Source organism: Aquila chrysaetos, chromosome 19 (genome assembly GCF_900496995.4).
Source record: "Aquila chrysaetos chrysaetos chromosome 19, bAquChr1.4, whole genome shotgun sequence".
Taxonomy (NCBI): domain Eukaryota; kingdom Metazoa; phylum Chordata; class Aves; order Accipitriformes; family Accipitridae; genus Aquila; species Aquila chrysaetos.
The window spans coordinates 5,825,464-5,845,077 of NC_044022.1; the positions used below are offsets into that span (position 1 = coordinate 5,825,464).

General features: G+C 42.0%; 1 long non-coding RNA gene across 1 annotated transcript in view; it reads right to left on the reverse strand.

Moving 5' to 3' along the window:
* The window catches only part of LOC115353372, a 49,417-nt gene that overhangs the window by 20,601 nt on the left and 9,202 nt on the right, over window positions 1-19,614 (reverse strand). The window contains exon 2 of the long non-coding RNA XR_003927575.1: window positions 18,367-18,494. This is a non-coding gene — a long non-coding RNA (uncharacterized LOC115353372). The remainder of the gene's footprint in view (window positions 1-18,366; window positions 18,495-19,614) is intronic.

Below are 19,614 nucleotides of genomic sequence, written 5' to 3' on the forward strand. Positions count from 1 at the left end.
ACTGAGCCTTGTACAGAGCCTTGAAGACTCTCATGAGACACACTTTAATCTGGTGATGATTTCCTATGACAAGCTTCTAGACTTATGCAAATTCAAGACAATTTAAGGTGTTTCTAGGAATATTGCTCTAAAAATACATCTTATAAGCTACTCATGTCTTGCTTTCAATGAGCAATCCAGAGATGTGTGCTGGAGAATCTGGCCTTAAATATGGCTGTCACAAAACCAAAATGGGCCAGAGTGTGATATGTATGGAAATAAAGTGAGCAGGAGTGTGAATGGGGTGGGAGTAAAAGCTTTTACACAGGCAGCGAGTGCCAATTAACAGACAACAGAAGTTTGTGCCAGCGTGAGGCAGACGGTCCCAGCCCACCGCCCACCACAGGCTCTGCATTTCAGGGACTAGAAAAGTGAGTCAAAAGTGGTCGGGGCTTTGGAGACAGGGAGTACCAACCTGAGACTGTCAGGAATAGGGAAAGAAGGCAATGAGGATGGTGGGGACATTGATTTGGGGTTCTGGTCTGTGGGTGTGGGGTGAGATGAGAGGATGGAGCTTCAGATCCAAGTGTGCAAGGAATGGGTGATGCAGGAAGCACGGCTTAGAGGACGTGGCACAGCAGGGGTGGGACCTCCTTATATTCAAAGCCAAAAGCTTTTTCTCATAAATAGTTACAAATCCTTCCCCCTCCCTTTGTTTTTGGGTAAATATGACTCTTTTCAGCCTCCACCAATTAACTGGATACTAATCTATTGAACGCATATATTCTTGGTAATGTGTAGGGCTACCTTGGCAATCAAAATGTCAAGGGGCAGATGATACAAATGCCTCCCAAAATCTAGAGAAACTGCATCTGCTCTGTTCCTTTCATTTGCAACATTTATAATCTCAGCAAAAATGAGAACAGATTTGCCTGATGAGATGTAGCATGAAACACTGAAATCCCCCTTTGCCCTGGCTTGCCAGCCAAATAAATCACAGTCCGCTTCATACAGCCCCTATCTGAATATATAAACATGACACGACAGCTTTGGGAACATCTACTAAATCTCATTAAACACTTCCACTGATAACATAATAACATGTTAAATATATCCTAGCTGCCACACTGCACTCAGAATCAGAGTGCCCCTCTCCTGCTTTTTGTAATACTGTGCTTTGCTTCCATAAAAAGGAAAATCCTATCACAGTTTGTTTTAAAATACCGGCTCACCCTGCAGGTTGTGTATTTTCAAAACTCAGCTTTTCTCACTCTCGTTTCTGGGACACATCATTCTTTAACCTTGGACTGCTCTCCTGACAAGGTGAAAACTCATTAACCACCTCTGTATAATTTAAACACACAGCTTTGTTACTATGCTGGCACCAGCCCACAGGGACGGCTGGGTTCCTGTAGCGATAGCTTGTTCTCCTAGCAGGTATGTCCTCAATAGCTTTCTCTGGGACAGAGGATAATTACCTTCCCAGTAAAAGAATCACAGTACCAAAAAAACACACAAATGCTGTACAAACTTGTGTAAGGCAAGACCACCTCCCCCAGGACTGTCACAGAGAGGGGAAAAAAAGAGCTGCTCCTGGGGCTCCCTTTTCATGTTATCCAAAGAGTTCCCAAGGGTCCGACTCCTCTCTCTGTCTCTCCCAGTACCTGCTGGTATAAGCGAGAGCAGCACACACAAATCTTCCAGCTCTCATGTCAATCACATTTCTTCCCTCTGCAGTCATTTCAGAGGTAGGCAGCTTTTCAGAAGTGACTGTTCCTAAGAAAGAAATTGAGAGCAATTTCAGTGCTCAGTATCTCTAATAATTTATATCACTGTCCCGTTACAGGCAAAGAAACACTAACATCGCTGCAAGGACAAGGGGTAAGTGGCAGCTGGGTCCGTGTGGCAGGGGAACGGCCCCACCACTGTGGAGTCACCTTCCTCAGCACCATGGCTACACCAAGCTCTTCCACGTATCTGATCGCTACTTACATCTGCTTCATTTGGGCTCCTTGTGGTTAGCTTCCACCCCTCTGCCAACCTCCCAAACGTAGCCCAAGGCTTCATGTCACCAGGGGGAAAGGCTCCTTTGGTGAGGAACACTGATTCACATTCACTTTACAGGACAGGCTTTTAGCCCTGCTCATTGCTCCAGTGACCAGCTGCATCCAGCACTGGCAGACTTCTGAAGTCACCAGAGACCCACCAGTCTCCAAAAGCTCGCGGTAGCAATATCTGACAGCAAAATCGGGGCTGCATCATTTAATTTACAATAGCATTAGACAAGGAGGGGAAGCAGCTTAGCATCATAGCCACTGGGTGAATTCATTAGCAAATGAAAGCCATTTGAATCCTTATGTCAGACTTCCCCACGTGTTTTTATTTCTAGGCTGAGCGCTAAGCAGGAACTGTCTACCTTCCAGTTTCAGTTTGGATGATGCCAAAATCTTTTGAGCACAACCCAAGGAAGTCAAAGTGGAAGATATTCATTTCACTAAAGAAAAAATACTCTGGAAAGCTCTCTAGAGTGCAATAAAGGCCCAAGTCCAGGGAGCCCTGAGCTGTGGTTTGGTATTCACATCGACAGAGAGACTCCAGCATTTGGCGAGTCCCACAATCAGCCACTTCCCACAATGTCTCAGGTGCCACCCAGAGCTGCTTGCCACCTACTCTGATGAAGATACAGTGACAGTCCAGGGGCAACTGCAAGAACGCAAGGAGAGAGACAAAAATTAGGAGTCCAGCATTTAAAGAGCTAAAGTCACGAGATTTTTTCTCTACATAATTAAAATGATGGCACAAGATAATTTTGAAAAGATCAAACTGTCTTTTTCATATTGCTCATCTTCCTCCTCCTTCCATCCTCCTTTATCCCATTCTCATCACTTTCCACCACGGAAAAACTGAGGCTTTGCCTGTCCTTGCCTTTGCACCAGAACCCTTCCTTCTCTTTTTAACTGAATCCTTCAGATCAGGAGCTGACCACCTGCTTATGGGCTGCCCAAATCTAGGCAAGCTTTGCAACACCTCCTAGGAACCTCGTTTCTCTCCATATTTCCCTGTGTGTAAGGCTCTGGGTGGGAATAAAGCCACGGTGCTGGCCTATACCTGGAGCATTGCACCAGGAGCATTGCTGCAAGGGCAGCACAGCGGCGAGCCCGTAGTACATGCTGGCACGGAGCTACCTGGGCCTGATCCGAACCTCCACAAAGTTAGTGGCAAAACTCCAGTTGACCTGAACGGGGTTTGGATCAGCGCTCTAGTGAGACAATTTTGGAGGTAATCTAAGTGCAAGGCTCCAAGTAAATGATTGCCAGTGATTGCCGTGCTGATGAGCTGAAGGGAAAGATTGTGGCAGGAGGAGCAATCAGTCAACAGCGGTAAAGGAGATTAAATTAAATTCCTACAGGATGATGTACGGATAGCTTCTTATAGTTCCCTTTCTGTAACCCCATCCTTGCAAATTTCTTTTATTCACATATAGTTTACACTGGCACCTACTTTACCTCCAAATTTGGCATAATAGACTTCAGATCATGCAGCAAGCACATTTCACAGCATAAACAATACAAATAAAGAGACTGTTTCTCAGGTTCCCTCCCATTTCACATTTGTCTGGATCCTTCTCCCTCCTTGGGCAAACAAAAGTTATCTCTGCAATCACCGTAGCAATTTTTTACCATGAAAACCGATGCTTAGGGAAGTATTTAATGCTGTTTATTTGGACAGAATTTAGAAACTGCCCTTTTTTAGGAAGGTGACCAAATCTCTAGGCAGAAAATGTCAGTGAGGCTTTTGCTAATTACAGCAAATCAGTGCATGGAAACTACTGCTAGAACTACCTGGAAACTGATACTGGAGCTGTATTCACCAGACCCAACTGTCGGCACTTCAAGGAGGAGCCTGGGAACCTCCGGTCCCTGGAGAAGGAAAGAGGCGTGCAAAGACAGATTCAGGTCTTAGATGGGGCGAAGCCCTCTCTGAAGCTACCTGCCTCCCCCAGCTCACTGTGGAAGCCGAATTTTGCCTCACGCAGACCTGCTTTCAGAGCAGACCTGGAAGCAGATCTCGGGAAATGGAGCGGTTGCTCAGGTAACACAAGACTGAGCAGATGAAATCATTTTTCCTTTTAATCATCTGGTTCTGCGCTGGTGGAAGTAGTCCATCTGGGCACTTGCTCACGCAGGCGAGCAGGGCGGACCCGGGGACGGCAGCTGGGGTCAACCCAGCGCCCAGGTCATCAGGCGAGTTTGTCGTGATGGGGCAGGTCCAGGGTCAAGCTGGGAGGTCAACCTGCGGGTCAGGATCAGGCCCAGAGGGGGTACCCGGGGTCAGACGCTGCCCCGGGACGGCCAGGCAGGGCTGCGGGCATCGCCGGGGCAGGGACCGACGGCCCCAGGGGCTGGATCGGGGTGCTGAGCAGGGTAGGAGGAGGCCCCGGGGGATGTCAGGCAGGGCCAATAGGGCCTATTAGTGCCCGCAGGGCCCTGGCGGTAGCTTAGCTGTACGTATTCAAGGACTCCAGCTTCACCAGATTTCATTAACACTAATGGGATGAACTCATACTTATTCATCATGTCTCTCGCCCTCCTTTTCTAAAAATTTAAAAGTCTGTTGCTGTCAGCAGAACCTTGAAAACAGCTGTGAGAATGGCTTGCTGTGAAGAATCCGATCTGCAGTGCTGTAGGCTACTGCGATTACCTAAATCTTTACCGCTGTTGCACATTACTCCCGTTCGTCAATGTCCCCATCCTGCCTAACCCATGGTATTTCATTATCATTGCCTTTGTTTTTGAATATTCCACATTGCTGCACTTGGCGCAGAAGGAATTTATTAAAAAGCAACATGAAATTTAAAGAAGACTTTTGCTCACAGATAGGCTGAATAATACTACATTAGCATTCAACAGTCTTCACTAATCTGTTCTTGCTCCCTTGTAATAAGCATGCAGACACTGTGTAAACAGGGGCTCTATCAGAATGAATGATGCAGAATTTAGCGTTTCCTTCCACACGCACAATAGACAGATTCTCGCTCCATAAATTGTTCCATTTGTAAATTATCTGGTAGGTTAATAGATTTTAGAGCCTGAAGGGACTTCTGGCATCATCTAGCCTGTACCACCTCTTGTGTAACCACTGCGTGTATAAGCTGGACAATTTTATCCAGTGATTCCTGGTGAAGAAGAAATTATTCTCCCAAACTTATTGCAGTGGGAGATCTTTGAGGGTATCACTGTGACTGAAAAAGAGTCCTTTGCTCTTAAAATTACTTTTAAAGGGAGATTTTCTAAGTATATAAGTCAGTAGTAGTTTAAGACAGATTACGTTTATAATAAATGATAGATGTTATCAAAGTGATTTGAGGCTTCACTCCACAAAGGCACTTAGGACTGAATAGCTTTAAACTTGTGAATTGTCTGATAGGTTTCCTGGGCTTCCAACAGAGCCTCCGTGTAAGAGCTTTGCTAGCTTAACTGTTGCAAAAGCTAACTGAACACATTTATAAAACAGCATCAGATGAGCTTCAGTGTGAACTAAGACTCCAGACCAGTAATAGCTGCACTGCAGCAAAATGGCTTCAAGGCAGGTCTGGAAACATTACAGTGTCTCCATGTAACACCAAGCTGATTTCAACTTGTCTTTGAGTACGGTGATCACCCGCTTAAAAAACAGCTGTGGTACATAACACTGCCACCTGAAAATCTTCAATTTTGCTGTCAGTAACCACAAAATAATGCTCATTTCTTAAGCATAGGACCAGAAATACCTGGTGTCAGTGGTACATACTGAGCAAAGACTGACTTTTAAGTGGTGACTATGGCAGCTGTAGATCATTTTCTTAGCTGAAGCCACCTTCATTTACCTTCCCTTGAAGATGACAGCATTGTGACAACAGCTTTGTCATGTCATAAACTCAACCTCAAAACAACATTAATTGGAATCCATGGGGACCACCTGATACTTTCAGGAAAACACAAAATTATGTCAAAGCACATCAAAGAAAACTAAGTTACATGACAAGAAAATGTCAAAATAATATTAATAGAGACAAATAAGAAGATGAAAGATGAAATGCAACAAACTTTATTGCCAGCTTTTGGAAATAACTGCAGAGTGTCCAGGTGACTGCAAAATTAATTGGGACACTGGGAAAAGAACAAATTAGCTCATTGGCAAGTTAGGTATGAGCTAGGAACCTAACTAAAATTAGCAAGACTGAATAATACGGCTTCAAGGTGAATCTGTAAACTTTATAGAGACTATACAACAGTAGGCTAATTTCAGGATATCTTCAGGTAGACAATTATCCAGTCTATACTTTAAGGAACATCCTTTACTTCCTTGATTTTTTCCACGGGTTTTTCCCCATCCCTGATGCTAAAGATTCATTTATCACAAGGTCTGAATCTATTGATTATACCTCTGAAGAGCACCAATAAGATTCTGATTAATCTTCCTCTCAGTGCAGAGTTAAGCCTGAAAAAACTGTAGTACTTAGCAGTACTAACGGCAAAGCTCCTACCAAAAAAAATAGTGCTATTTTTCTTTCTTCCTCTCCTAAGGTGACAGTGAATGGTATACTTGCACTAAAAATCATGGATAAGACTTCTCAGTTAAGACTTTGTCAGTTAAGGTATTTCCCTGAACCTTTGGTTTCGCAGTTGTCACTTGAAAAGAAATTATATTCCAAACATCTAGCAAGGTTTGTTACTGGCTGTGCAGGTGATAAAGTGATACCTGCATGTGGCATAATAAGGAGCAAAAGGAATGGATTTGCAGAGTGAAACACCCACGTACCATCTACGTACCACACCATAAGCAGCCCATTAGCAGTAGCAGTGCACAGGGGAGCTCCTGGAGGGCATCTTTTGGTTTAGTTACCTTCAAAGGGAATCCAGCCTGCGTGCTCCAAGATCAGTTTTTGATGTGAATCAAAGCATGCCAAAGGGACAATTGCTCCTAACGCACACTCCTACTCTGAACTAAAATATCACGGGTACATTGCCTGCAGGCACCAGTCTGCTCTGCTGGGTTCAGAAATGGAGCAGCAAGTTAATGCTTCTGGCAGGTCTTGAAAACAGGTTTACTAGGGCTCTTTGGGATCTCTAATATAAGTTCAAAACTCTGTTACCAGAGGGAGAGATCAGGCCTTCAGATGTTTTACTATAGCGAGCTGCTGTTTTGTTCTGAGTGCCAAGGTAGTCACAGAAGTCACAGCACCATATAATGGACCTGGAAAGAGAAAATCAATCCCCTTCAAGCTTCGTACAGAGACTGAAAGTTTCATAAATGATCTGAGGTGAATAATTTCCCAAAACTGGGATGAAGACTAGAGTTTGAGATTGAAAGACATGTGCACACCCAAAAAATTAGGAAAACTGAGAAAATCGTTGCAAGGGCTCACTTGCCCACTGCACAATTCATTCTTACCCTTCAGCAGAACTTGGAGGACTTCATCTTTGGCTGAAGGATAGAAATACAGTGAGGGCTGAAGGTGGGAACAACCATGAGTGACCTCCTTTGATATTTGAATCCCCGAAAAGAGATCAGCAATACAGAATAGAAACTTCATTAGTAACGGTAGGTCCTACTTAACAGGAGACTCCACTCTCCCCTGCCCACATCTCTTTCCTGGTCTGCTCTAAGTTTCTATTTTGGCACTGAAGCAGGCCAACTGCCCAAGCAATTGTTTTGTGCATCCATGGTCTAGACACAAAAAGGGCTATACACTTTTTTGGGTTTTGTCGTTTGGTTGCTTCTAAGGAAGTTTTTGCCTGGCATTGGAAAGACTAATCCATGGCCAAACTGATGGTGCATAGAGTAAAAAAGACAGAGCAAGTTACACAGTGACACGTGTGTTGTGCTGAGTGCAGACCAGTGACTCCAGACAGACCAGTATCACACCAGTCATATATAACTCATCTCACTCAAAATCTACTGCCAGAAATCTCCATTCCTCTCAGTTAGTGAAGGTGCTGCTCCCGCAGTCCTCTTGCACTGAGCTATGAAGGGAGCAGGGATGGCCCCAGAGCCTGTGGTGCATTATCGCTCCCTCGTTCCCACTCCTTCCTAGAGGTCGGACAGAGCTTGCACAGCCTGCCCTGAAATGGCTAATGTCCCACTTGTCTGCCTTGTCCCGAGTTTCCTGTACCAGGACAGATGCCCCACATGTGCTCCCCATGCAACTCATTAATGGGGGACGAAAACAGTAATTTATATGGCGGGTTTCTATCTGCAGTTCTCTGAGACACTGTGTTTTCAGGACATGTTTTTGGATACAAACATCACTCTACTACCCTGGCCGTTGGCAACCTTGAAGGTACCGTAGCAACATGGCCAAAAATGAGAAGCCTCAGGCACACAGACAAGTTACTGTGGGTGACAAGTTGCGGTGTGTCAGCTACCCTGCAATGGCTGTCTGCACTGAAGTTGTTGAATGTCTGCAAGGAAAGACTTGTAACTCTGTGATTTGCTTTTGCCACAGACTAAGAGTATGTACACAGTTACTGCGCATCAGCTAATAGGAGGTCATTTCTTTTCCACTTTCATCCTGTCTGGGCTCATAGTATTTTGCTGGTTGATTTGACAGGCCCTGTGTAGGCACAGCCTGTGGATGGCTGGAAGCTTGTTTCTATAATTTCCCATTTCCCTCCTGTCTGAAGGGCAGCCTGGCAGTGTGTATGCAGACGTGGGTCTGGCAGATGCTGGTTGGCAGAGAGCCTAGGGAAGCACCCACGGAGCAGGAAGGAAACATTGGCTGTGATTTAGTGGTTGGCCAGGGGTGGGAAAGATGGGGGGTATGGAGACAAAAATTATGCAGATGCTTCTCAGTGCGGTGGGGACAAGGAGGGTTCACAGAGGCTGGAAGACAACAGCGGTGTGATTGCGGCTCTGAGGGCATTGACTCAATACAAGAGAAAAAGCTGTCATGTCAAACAGGACCCTCAGCTCACTCCCAATAAAAGCATAAAGATATTGGGGAGGGAAAGGGAAACAAACCCTGCTTGTCCTTTTTTTTTTTTTTTTTCTTTGAAAGCTGGTACAGTAGAATAGGAAATTTAGAAGCGCACTGAAAAGAAATTTCAGTGAAATGTCTTCTCCGAGAACAAACTGTGAATTAACTTCAAGACTAAGTTCAAAATTATTTTACTGCTACACTTCTACACCAAAGGCTTTCTACAACTACTGATTTCAAATCAGCTTATTTCAAAGCTTACAGTATTACCTAGCTACAGTTCCCATATATTCAGAGCCTGTGCAACGTATATATCTATTTAATGCTTTCAGTAATAAGGAAATAAATTGTTTCAGCAAGAAAATAACTACTGTAGATATTTGCTTGCATTATGAAAATATTTGGGTCAGAGGACAACTCCCTGGGGGGGGTGAAATAGATCCAAATAAAAACAGAGACATAAACACAAACATGCATTACATCCGTATTTATCCTGGTAACCAGCAGGAGAGAGGTCAACAAATCTGCACTGAATGATATTCAGCTCAAGGTCCAGCATTTCGCATTTATTATTTAGCTGTTCGGGTGAAAGCATTGGATTTTTTCACCATAATGTTTTAAGTGATTTGGACATGCCTTTCACAAATTAAACCGTCCTGCTTTCTTAAAAATGCTATCCCTGGGCCTTGCTGGCTGGCAGGTCACATGGATTTCAACAGAAACACCACACTGTCTTACTCAAGTTGGCTACGTACACCAGCAGAGATTAAACCAAGCGAAGCCCCATGGGGACAATAGATGGGAAAAGACAACACACTCCAGAATTTGCTGGATTATTTATAAAATGTGATCACTTTAAATAGGCTGTTTCTATAGCAGCTCACGGATCTTCTGTATTTCTGAGATTTAGGTTGTTTTCTTTTTTTTTTTTTTTTTTTTTTTTTCTCCTGGGTTTCTCACAATATAAGTCGGAGTTTTTTGTTTGTTTGCCTGCCTTCCCCTAACACCAACAAAATCTCTGGAATTGGCACTGGTACTCTGGATGCCTAAAGAAGCAATTCTTCAAATTGAGCTGTGCACAATTTAATTTCTCTTGGGGTCTTAATAACCACAATATCTTTCAAACATACAGTACGAAGCTTCCTTTCAAAAAGAAAGCTTCAGTTTTCACATATCTGCCTTATTCCCCTGCTAAAGAGAAGATCTCAAATTCTCAAAGCAACAGAGGCAGCTACTTAGTTGTCTGAATTTGTATATCATCATTGTTTATTATTTATATCCCAGTGGCATTGTATGATACACAGTGCAATATAGATGAAGACGGTCCTCTCTGCATCATACAGCTTACATTCATAACTATAGCCAACAAGAAAAAGGAAGGGGAGGATGGTCTTGATTTCTCAGCCTCAGTTCATCCCCTTTAAAATAGTGGTTATTTGGGCTCAAAATCCTTGGACGTGTATCTGCCATGGACAATAGTGATAGTTACACACTTAAATAACCAGAGATTTTTAGAGACTTCTCCAGAGACATAATTTCAGCACTTTCAGCTTCAATGCTGTATGTGGAAGGCCCAGCAAAGGTTACAAACATGGGCTGTGTGTTCCTGTGGATCCTAATGTCTTAAAGACACAAAGGGCATATTAGATAACCCCAATTTATTATTAAATAAAACAAACAAAAAACCACCTTGTATCATGCAGGCCATTCTCAAGTTTTAGATGTGTGAGTCATGGTTTCAAACATTTGGGGCTGCAGACTTTGCCCCTGCATTTTGTTACTGCTGCCTCTGAGTGGGGCAGCGGTATCATCACTGACAACCTTCTTTGTTATTCTCCAACGTGTAAAGAACTGCATCCTTAGTCTGTGCATTTAAAGGTATGAATCAGCAAAATTCTCACCTCTTTCTTTTACTGTTAGAGAATGGCTAAGCAAACTACCAATGTAACCTGAAACAATAGATGATAAACACACAACGAACATTGAACTGGTTGGTTTCTGGTTTACAGGCTCTTGCATTGGGCTCCCACCAGCAGGAGGTTCAGATATGCCAAGCATAATTAAAAATGTTATTTTCAAATATAATTCACAGTTCATTTATGGTAGGAATTGTTTGCTTCTTACCCCTCAGGAATTTTCACTCGGTTGGCTGAACAGAAGAGGAATATTTCTTCATTTTAGGACTTGGATATCGGAAAAGCAATCTAATGTATTTTCTTCATAATCCCCTTGTTCTCCTCATTTTTCCCATTCCACCTTTGCTATGTAACACTGTGTCTCGTGGGCTGCTGTTTAGTTAAGGCTAGATAGGTGCACTTTGCTCCAGAACACACCACTACTAGGAAAAGCCACATAAGCACTAACTGTCGGGAAAAAAGGACTGAAAAAAAGGAACTCCAACTTAGAGTCAAGCTGTGTAATGGATGTCCATATGAAATATCTATGGAATTAATTAAACATTAAAACAGAAGACTGAAAGCTGCCAGCTGGGTCATCAAGTAACAAAAGATTCAAGACGCCAATGGTGAGTGAGGGTAACCTCCCTGATCACCTAAACCAGAGATTACCTTCACTGCCTCCTGATAACCTAATACATCTCAAGAATTCACAGGGTAAAATCTGCCTGAAAGCTTGATACTTCCTCCTGTCAGAACTCTCTCAGATTCTGCCCTTCATATGCGATGTAAGTCCTCCCTCACCAAGCCACTATGGCCTTAAATTCCTCAAGACAGAGCTCTGTTATGTAGTCTAGCTGAGCATATCTAGTACACAGCTACATGTGCCCAACTAATGAGCAGGTTTATAAAAACCTGCTGCACTGTCATCTCATCCCTCCTCACACACACTACCTGTTTGCTGGCTCATCTGTTTTGGTTTTTTTTCCCCCCATCCATCTGTTATGCCTTCCACTGTTTTCACTCATAAGCTCTGTGCTACATCTTTGTATAGCAACTAGCACAAAATGACACCTGCCAGCACTGAGGTATTACTGAAGTTAGCAGCAGAGTGATAATAACAGGACCCTGGCCCAGTACAATTTTCACCTGAATCAGCTGAACTCACTTACCTAAAGGAAACAAAGGCTGCTACTCCAGCCTTTTATGAATTCAGGATTTTTATTCATGGCACAGTTAACCATTTCTACCATTACAGACAGTGCTGAACGGTTTTATTTGCACAGCAGTACATCTTTCCTGCGCTAATCAGTAAAGCACTGACCTCTTGGTAGGTAACAACAGACAGGCTTGCTTTTGCTCTGTAGTGGTGACAGCTCCCTGCAATGCTGTAATAAGCATGCTGTGACAACCAGTAATGACACCAGCCAGAAGACAATCTGACAAACACCACAGTAATGTTGAAGTGAACAAAATATTTAATCAAGTAATCTCTCTACAGAGAACATAGCATTGAACCCACATCCAGCTGCTCGCTGCAAGCAGGACCCCATGCAGCTGCACAGGGCTGGACTGGGACCGTGCCCACTTTGGATGTGCAGAATATGGCAGAAAGGGAACTGTGTGAGAAGTCTGGAGGCTTTTGTTCCTTCTCTAGCGAGCAGAAGAGTGCTGCTTGTATGCCACACATGATGGTATGTCTACACAGATATATATTTAAATATGCCCACACAGGTAATTACCTCAGCATAAAGTAAATAGGGAACCACCTGCCTCTGCTCCATCTCTCCCAGTTAAGTGTGCATCATATGGCCAAGGTGCCAAGTAAGCAAGCAGAATATTTGTAACTTTCTCCTTTTATCTAAAGGTGCTTAAGCCATTAGCATTTTCCTTCTTTTGTACTTCCTCATTATGTTTGCAGGAAGGAATTTCTCCTTCCCTGTGTCTGGAAGTCTTTGATTTATGGAGGAAGTAACCATTTCTCTTAACTTTGACCTCAATTCTAAAGCATCCTGACTGTTTGGACAGGGGTTGAAAAAGGCTATTGAGGAAAACACAGAAGCTTCCTAGAACCTGTCTCCATCCAACTGTTTCACTCAGCATTGGCTGTTGGCACAGCCAAGTAAATCCCAATTTCTCCCTTATCAGCTCAAGAATGTGTCCTACAAATCTGCATAATCAGGAAAATAACCATGACTGCTATGCGTAATCTCCCCATCTTGTACATGCCCATCCAAGGCACTGAATCCCAACAACCTTAAAAATAGAAAATACTCATTGGTTGCTGGGTTTGATTTCTAGGGCAGCACTTCACAGGGGACGGGCTCAAAACAGAATAAAGAGAGGGGATGAAACAAAGTGCCTCCAGACTCCAAGGACTGGTTGAATTTTCCCTTACAGCAATGTTGTGATACATGTTTACATTTTTCATACAGAGCTATTGGCACTTTTTGAAGTTCAGTTTACATCTTCACAGCTCCAGGTCAGTGCCACAGAACAACAGAAGCTAGGTGGGTCAGGGCCCTCTCTCAAAGTCCTGGTTGTTTCAAAAATTTTTTGTAGCTAGTTATAAAGAAATGGGATGCTCCCTTCATGAAGCGTTGCAGTACAGACCATTTCCTTTTGATTAGTGAAAGCATACAGCCTTTTAATACTTTCTTTCTCTCTCTTTCATTCCATCCTGTTTGTCTCTCAGATTTCGATTACTTTTCTTGTGAACCATGGCTCTAACATAAACTTAAGTTTTTCAGAACTTCTTTCATTCTCATTGTAAAGACAAAAGAGCAGATTGCTCCTTAACAAAAAGCACGTGATATAAAATGTGTTTTCCCTGAATCACACAGCTTGTTCCATGGAAAAAGTAGCTAAACGCTTCTGACATTGCCAATAAGTGCCAAATACAAAAGAGAGTACACAAAAGAGAAGTAAACCGCTCTACAAACTACTGGCACAGATACAAGTATTACTCTGTGCAGGTATCCAAAATGCAACACTAGGATCAAATCCATATTTGCCTGCAGCTTTGCTAAACTTACAAGAGGAATGCTTTTGTCTCCTCTGCTTTCTTTAATTACTGTCACATCTATTACTGAGCTGCAGCAATACTGACATTCCAGGAAACAATGACTGGCTCTTGCTGATCAGAAAAAGAGCTGTAAATCTTGCAAGGAGAGATTGTTTTTTATTTGTGCCTATGGGATTCTGATATTGAAATACTGGCCTTAAATATCTGCTCCATGAGCTACTGCTGCACAGTAATCCTAAATTTATCAGTTGCTGAGCTGTGATAAGACAAAAAGAGCAAGGAGTGACATAATGCTAATTGACATAGCACCGGGAATGCCATACCATCTGCAGGAGTGCAGTCACCCATGAAGCACACTACACCAGTATTTACCCCCTACACACAGCCTGTACTATTCACTTTGAGAAAGAACCACCTTCAGTCAGCCCAGCTTTACCACAGATCCATTCCCACGTACACAAAGAGAAAGTTATATGGAACAGCAACACAGCCCATTAGAGAGGCTTGTGAGGTTACCATCGGTCTTGCCACTTCACCCATTATTTTCCTTGGCTATGATGATTCATACTGAGACATTTGATTGAGTCATCTTCCATGCATTCTCTTACCAAAAAAAAAAAAAAAAAAAAAAAAAGAGGGAGATCAGATAACTTAGGAAAGTTTTCTGAAGTACCTCCCCCCAGCTTAACACGTTTTTTGATTATGCAGCTTCCTATCTTTATTGCAAGGTGACATGAGGTTGTCATGAACCATCCAAGCTGCCCGTGTTTTACTACATTCACCTGCTCCTGGAAATGGCACTCCAGAACGCAGATGCCCTTGAAAGTACTCAGTCAAAAACAAAACGTACATACCATATTTAGCAAGTCTCAAAATCCTCTTTGCTGTCGCCCCTCATACTGGGACTCTTCACGGGGATGGTTGTAAGACGGATTGCTGAATATCTTTTTAAGGTGTGGTAACACAGTTTAAGGGCCTGTCACTACTTTATAAGTCTCAGTAAAATATATATGATTACATTTTGGTTTTGAAATAAGCCTGTAAAAATCTTTCCTATATCAATATGTAAAAGTGGATATTTCCCATATTTTATATGTAAAACTCTTCCTAATATCACATCATAGCAAACATATCTTTGGTAAAACACAAAAGTACAAGGAAATCTCAATTGGACAGAGATAGAAGCTCTCCTTTTTCCATGAGATAAATCTTTATATTTATATAACTTCTATTATGATTCATTAATATCCCATAATTATTAACATCCTTGTGGCAGCTTCCTGAGGCATGGTAATGCTGCTGTGTCTACTTTAGAGAGGAGGAGCTGAAACACTGAAAGACTGAGGTTCACCTCATCGGACTTTAAGTCACTTTGTTTAAAACAGTAACATGGGCTCCCTCCACCATGGAGAAAGAGAAGCAAGCACTTTCAAAGGGTGACTGGTCCTTCCTAAGATATGTAAATTGAAATTACTCTCAGGGATTATCTAACCCTAAACTAGACCTAGAGAGAAACCGGATGGCTGGAGAATACAAAACACTAACTTTGTTCCCACGCATGGGGACTTACTTAGATTACAAAGAAAGTATGCAGCAAAACATGATTTTGAGCTTATAATTCTCAAAAGCCAAGCCCACATCTTAACTACCGAATAACAAAAGATAGTGGACAAGACAGTAAAATAAGCACTTGCTAAAAATCTCCTTTGATGGATTTGATGCAATAAGGAAATTATGAAATGAATTTAATCTATCACTAATTCTGTAACACAGCTATTACAGATGCAGACCAAAGTAACTTGTTTGAAAGTGCTTGACAGGTACAATGATGTATGAGAAAATTAGTACATATAAAAATGATAAAACTAGTGGCGAGGTTGAATACTACAAACAACTTTTCAAAAATGCATGCAGCAAGTCATCAAACATATAGATGGATCATGCAGCTGGTTTTTCTTTTGAATCCACTAGAACAGAAAATGAAAAGGTAAGGTCAAAAACCAGCCTGGATTTTTGGACTAAAATGTACCAATCAACTACTATTGCATATTTAAGGAACCATCTGCTTCATTTGTTAAACATAATTGTACTTGTTTTCCTTTACTTTGCTTCTATTTCCTTAAAATATTCCCCTATCACAAATCTTTCCTGGAGCTTCTGCATGAAATGTGGCAGCTTTCAAGTACCACAAGGGCAGGAGAAAGCGAGCTAGCATCCAAAGAGAAAGGAGAGAATGAAGCCACAAGAGCACAGTTGGGTTTTAAGTGTGTTACAGTCATCTTATAAAATTCCCATCAGTTTGGCTAGTTACACTGTAGTTTTTCCATAGTACTTTTTTTCCAGAAGAAATGAAGTGTGATACTGTGGATTGTGTTCAAAATCAACTGCTATCGCTGATTTCAGTGGAGTCATTTGGAGTGTAAAGCTAGCGTAGAATTTTGGTCCGTCTTGTACAGCTAAATGAAAACAGGTGTTTAGAACAGACAGAAATAGGGTGGCCAAACCATAGGTCTATTCAAACTAGTATTAAATGTATTCCACATTTTGGAAACCAAGTCGCAGCCAAAGTGTTTTGGGTTTAACACAGTGAGTGATTTTATTTATTTCACTTTTGCAACAGTTTGACAACATCCAAGGCAATCAATCATGAATTTCAGATAAAGTTCTGTTTTCTGCTGTGCTTGTTTTTGTATGCTGTCCTTTCCTCTCCTCTCCTTTCCTCTCCTCTCCTTTTCTTTCCTCTCCTTTCCTCTCCTTTTTCTGAACCTGGCAGGTTTTCAACAATTGTATTCATTCTGAAATCAATTCAGATTGATTCACTTATAATTAGCCCACTCATATATCTACTAATTTAAAGAGGAACTGAAATGCTTTAAAACAAATATATTCCAAACATTGCTTAACTCTGGTAACCATAGTTTACATACTGCACAGGCAATGAAATCTCAAAGCACTGAAAAAAAAAAGACCAAAGAAGCCAGTCTGTGGAATCAATACACAAGTACACCACAGCAGCTACAGAGCAAAAAAAATGTAAGAGCAGAGAGCTCCTATGGTTTAGACAAGTAGTTCCAGGCATCTTGTCAATACACTAGCCATACAATCTCTTGCACTTGTTTTTACAAGATGGGAAGCCATACAAGAATATTTAGGTCAAATAAATAATATATACTTCATAAATAGTACAAGTCAGTGGGTGCATCCTTGGAGGTTTCTCTTTAGTGGACATTTGTTTCCTGAAAATGGATGCAAGTACGTTTTAACCATTTATATCAAGAGTACTGATGATTTATATTATGTTCCTGTTCTTTCATATACATATCCAGAAGGATGCACTTAGCAAAAAACTAACCAAACAAAAACACTGGAAAAATAAAAATCAAGGAAACACATTCCAGGCATAAATGAAAATACACTGGGTCAGTTACTGGTTGTTATATCTCTTTCTCTCATAAGTAGGGCTCTTACCAACTCTTGTCTAGCTACTGAGTAGTGCAGAATTTTCCTCTTTCACTAGCCACAATCCGAGTTCATCCTGAAACAAAGACTAAACTTAAGACCAGATTCATCACTTAAAGAAGAATTCTTAGAAAGCATGGCAAGTTAGGAATCAAAGTGCAGACAGAGAGGTGGAACCATCCAGCAGCCTGCATCCAACAAATGTGCATTTGAGCTCCTATTGTATATGTATTTTTTGCTTCTTTACATCATACCATACATTTTCCTATTCACTCTCAGCAACCTACTATCAGGGATGACCATGTGCTCTCTAACTCACTGCTTTACTTAATAATGCACTTACTATATCTTCTTGTCTCACTTACTACACTTGTCACATTTCCAAGTACCCATTTCAAGCAACTAATTACAGTCATAATTGGGGTGCCTTTCAGACCAGCGCACATGCCTCATGTTTGCCAGATGGTGGATCCAGAACTCGCTGTCTTGTGTGTACTCAGCAAACAGATAAAACCACAGCCTAACCATTTCTGACACCCATGGTAGATCAACATTGCATCAGTATGTCACTGAGAACTGGCTTGGCCTACATCAAGAGAAGCTAATTCTGCTCAACCTATTTTATCCCAAATTTCCCCAAAAGCTTCTCTGATACCAAAAAACTTCAGACAAAACATTACAAATAACCCTCAAGAAATGTATTCTTCTCAGCATGCCTATCTGAATTTTAAGACTGCTATGACAAGCAGCGGCAATAACAACTTCAAGGTCCTGCCACTGGATTCACCATTCAGGACAGATACAGATCTAACCCACGTCTGCAGCTCAGAGCTTTCTCAGCTTCTATACTCACAACTTGTCCTGCTTGGCACATAAGGTAATAATGGAGAAACAGGCTGGTCTCAAGCTGACAATGAATATCCATAGAATTACTCGAAAACATCTAAGAGGAAGAAATACTTAAGCTAGAATGCCTACAGTTCATGGCTTGGAGCATTTCTGCTACAGGAATGTTACAGTTGCAAGGACATAAGCAAAGGTACATTTACCTTTTTCATACAATAGCCACCACACAGGAATTGAGAAACTTCTCATGTTGCAGTTGGTCAGCATTGTACTTCTTCATCTGGCCACTTAGCTATCTTCTGTCCTGTTTCATGTGCTATAAACCATCGCTCTGCCACAGAGGTTTAGAAAGGAAAAGGTGGAAAGAAGAAATGTATCAGTCACTGCATCCATAAATGAGGACAGAGGATTATTATAGCTTCTGTTCAGGCCTTTTCAGGGGTGATTATTGGCACGTATAGCAGTTCTCTTGGGATCAGCTGAAACCTAAGGGCTTATAGCAGCCTTTGTAGCAAGATTGTTAAAAACAGAGCTAAACAAAGTGACAAAGATACAAAAAACAAGGCTAGATTCTTCAGTGCTGTGAATGAGTTTGTTACAGAGTGTTAAGCTATCGGTATGGACCAATTTTACACAAAGGCACTGGAACAGCATTACTCTAGATTCAGAAGTGGTGCTTTTCCCGGGGAAGGTTCCCAGGAGAACCACTTCCAATGGTTTTTGTCCCACCCCCCTTCCCTCTCAACCCTGGGAAGGAGTGCTATATTTCCACCCCTGCCAGAGAGAGAAAAATGAGAGAAAAAATCATTCTACCAGGCTTGAAATCCCCAAATGCTTTTAGTGGTTGTGATTTCCCCAGTGAGCAATTTTTAACAGAATGAGCAGATAAAATTACACCGCAAACCATCAGACTGAAGGATAGAACCTTCATCATAATCAAGCATCATTCTTGCAACTATTTCATCTCAGGAATTCCTTGAATATTCATTCCTCCTAAAGGCAAGGGACAGAGATCTCTGAAGGACTCTAAATACACTCTGTATGCAAGAACGCTGTCTATGCTTTATTGTAATAGAAACACTGGCTATATTTACTGGGCATGTATTTACTCTTCCATTAGGGTAAGCCAAGGCAGCACCGTGTTCTCAGCTACGGGATGTCCAGCTGTATGCGTGTACAGCAGCTGTACAGTTGCACTGTTTAAACAGTCATTGTATCAGCCCCAAGTTCCCTACGGGAACTGTGGGATACTTAAATACCAGTCAGAAACTGAAACCAAGTATGTGGAAATGACATCGAGCGGTTATAGATTTATAGTTGTGTAAATGAAATCATGACGAACCACCAGCTCTGCTCATCACCCTTTTCCTCCTGATCCTGAATCCTTCTTTCTAGTGCTATTTTTTATTCACGACTGCTGTGAATGATAAATCTTCACAAGTTCAGATACT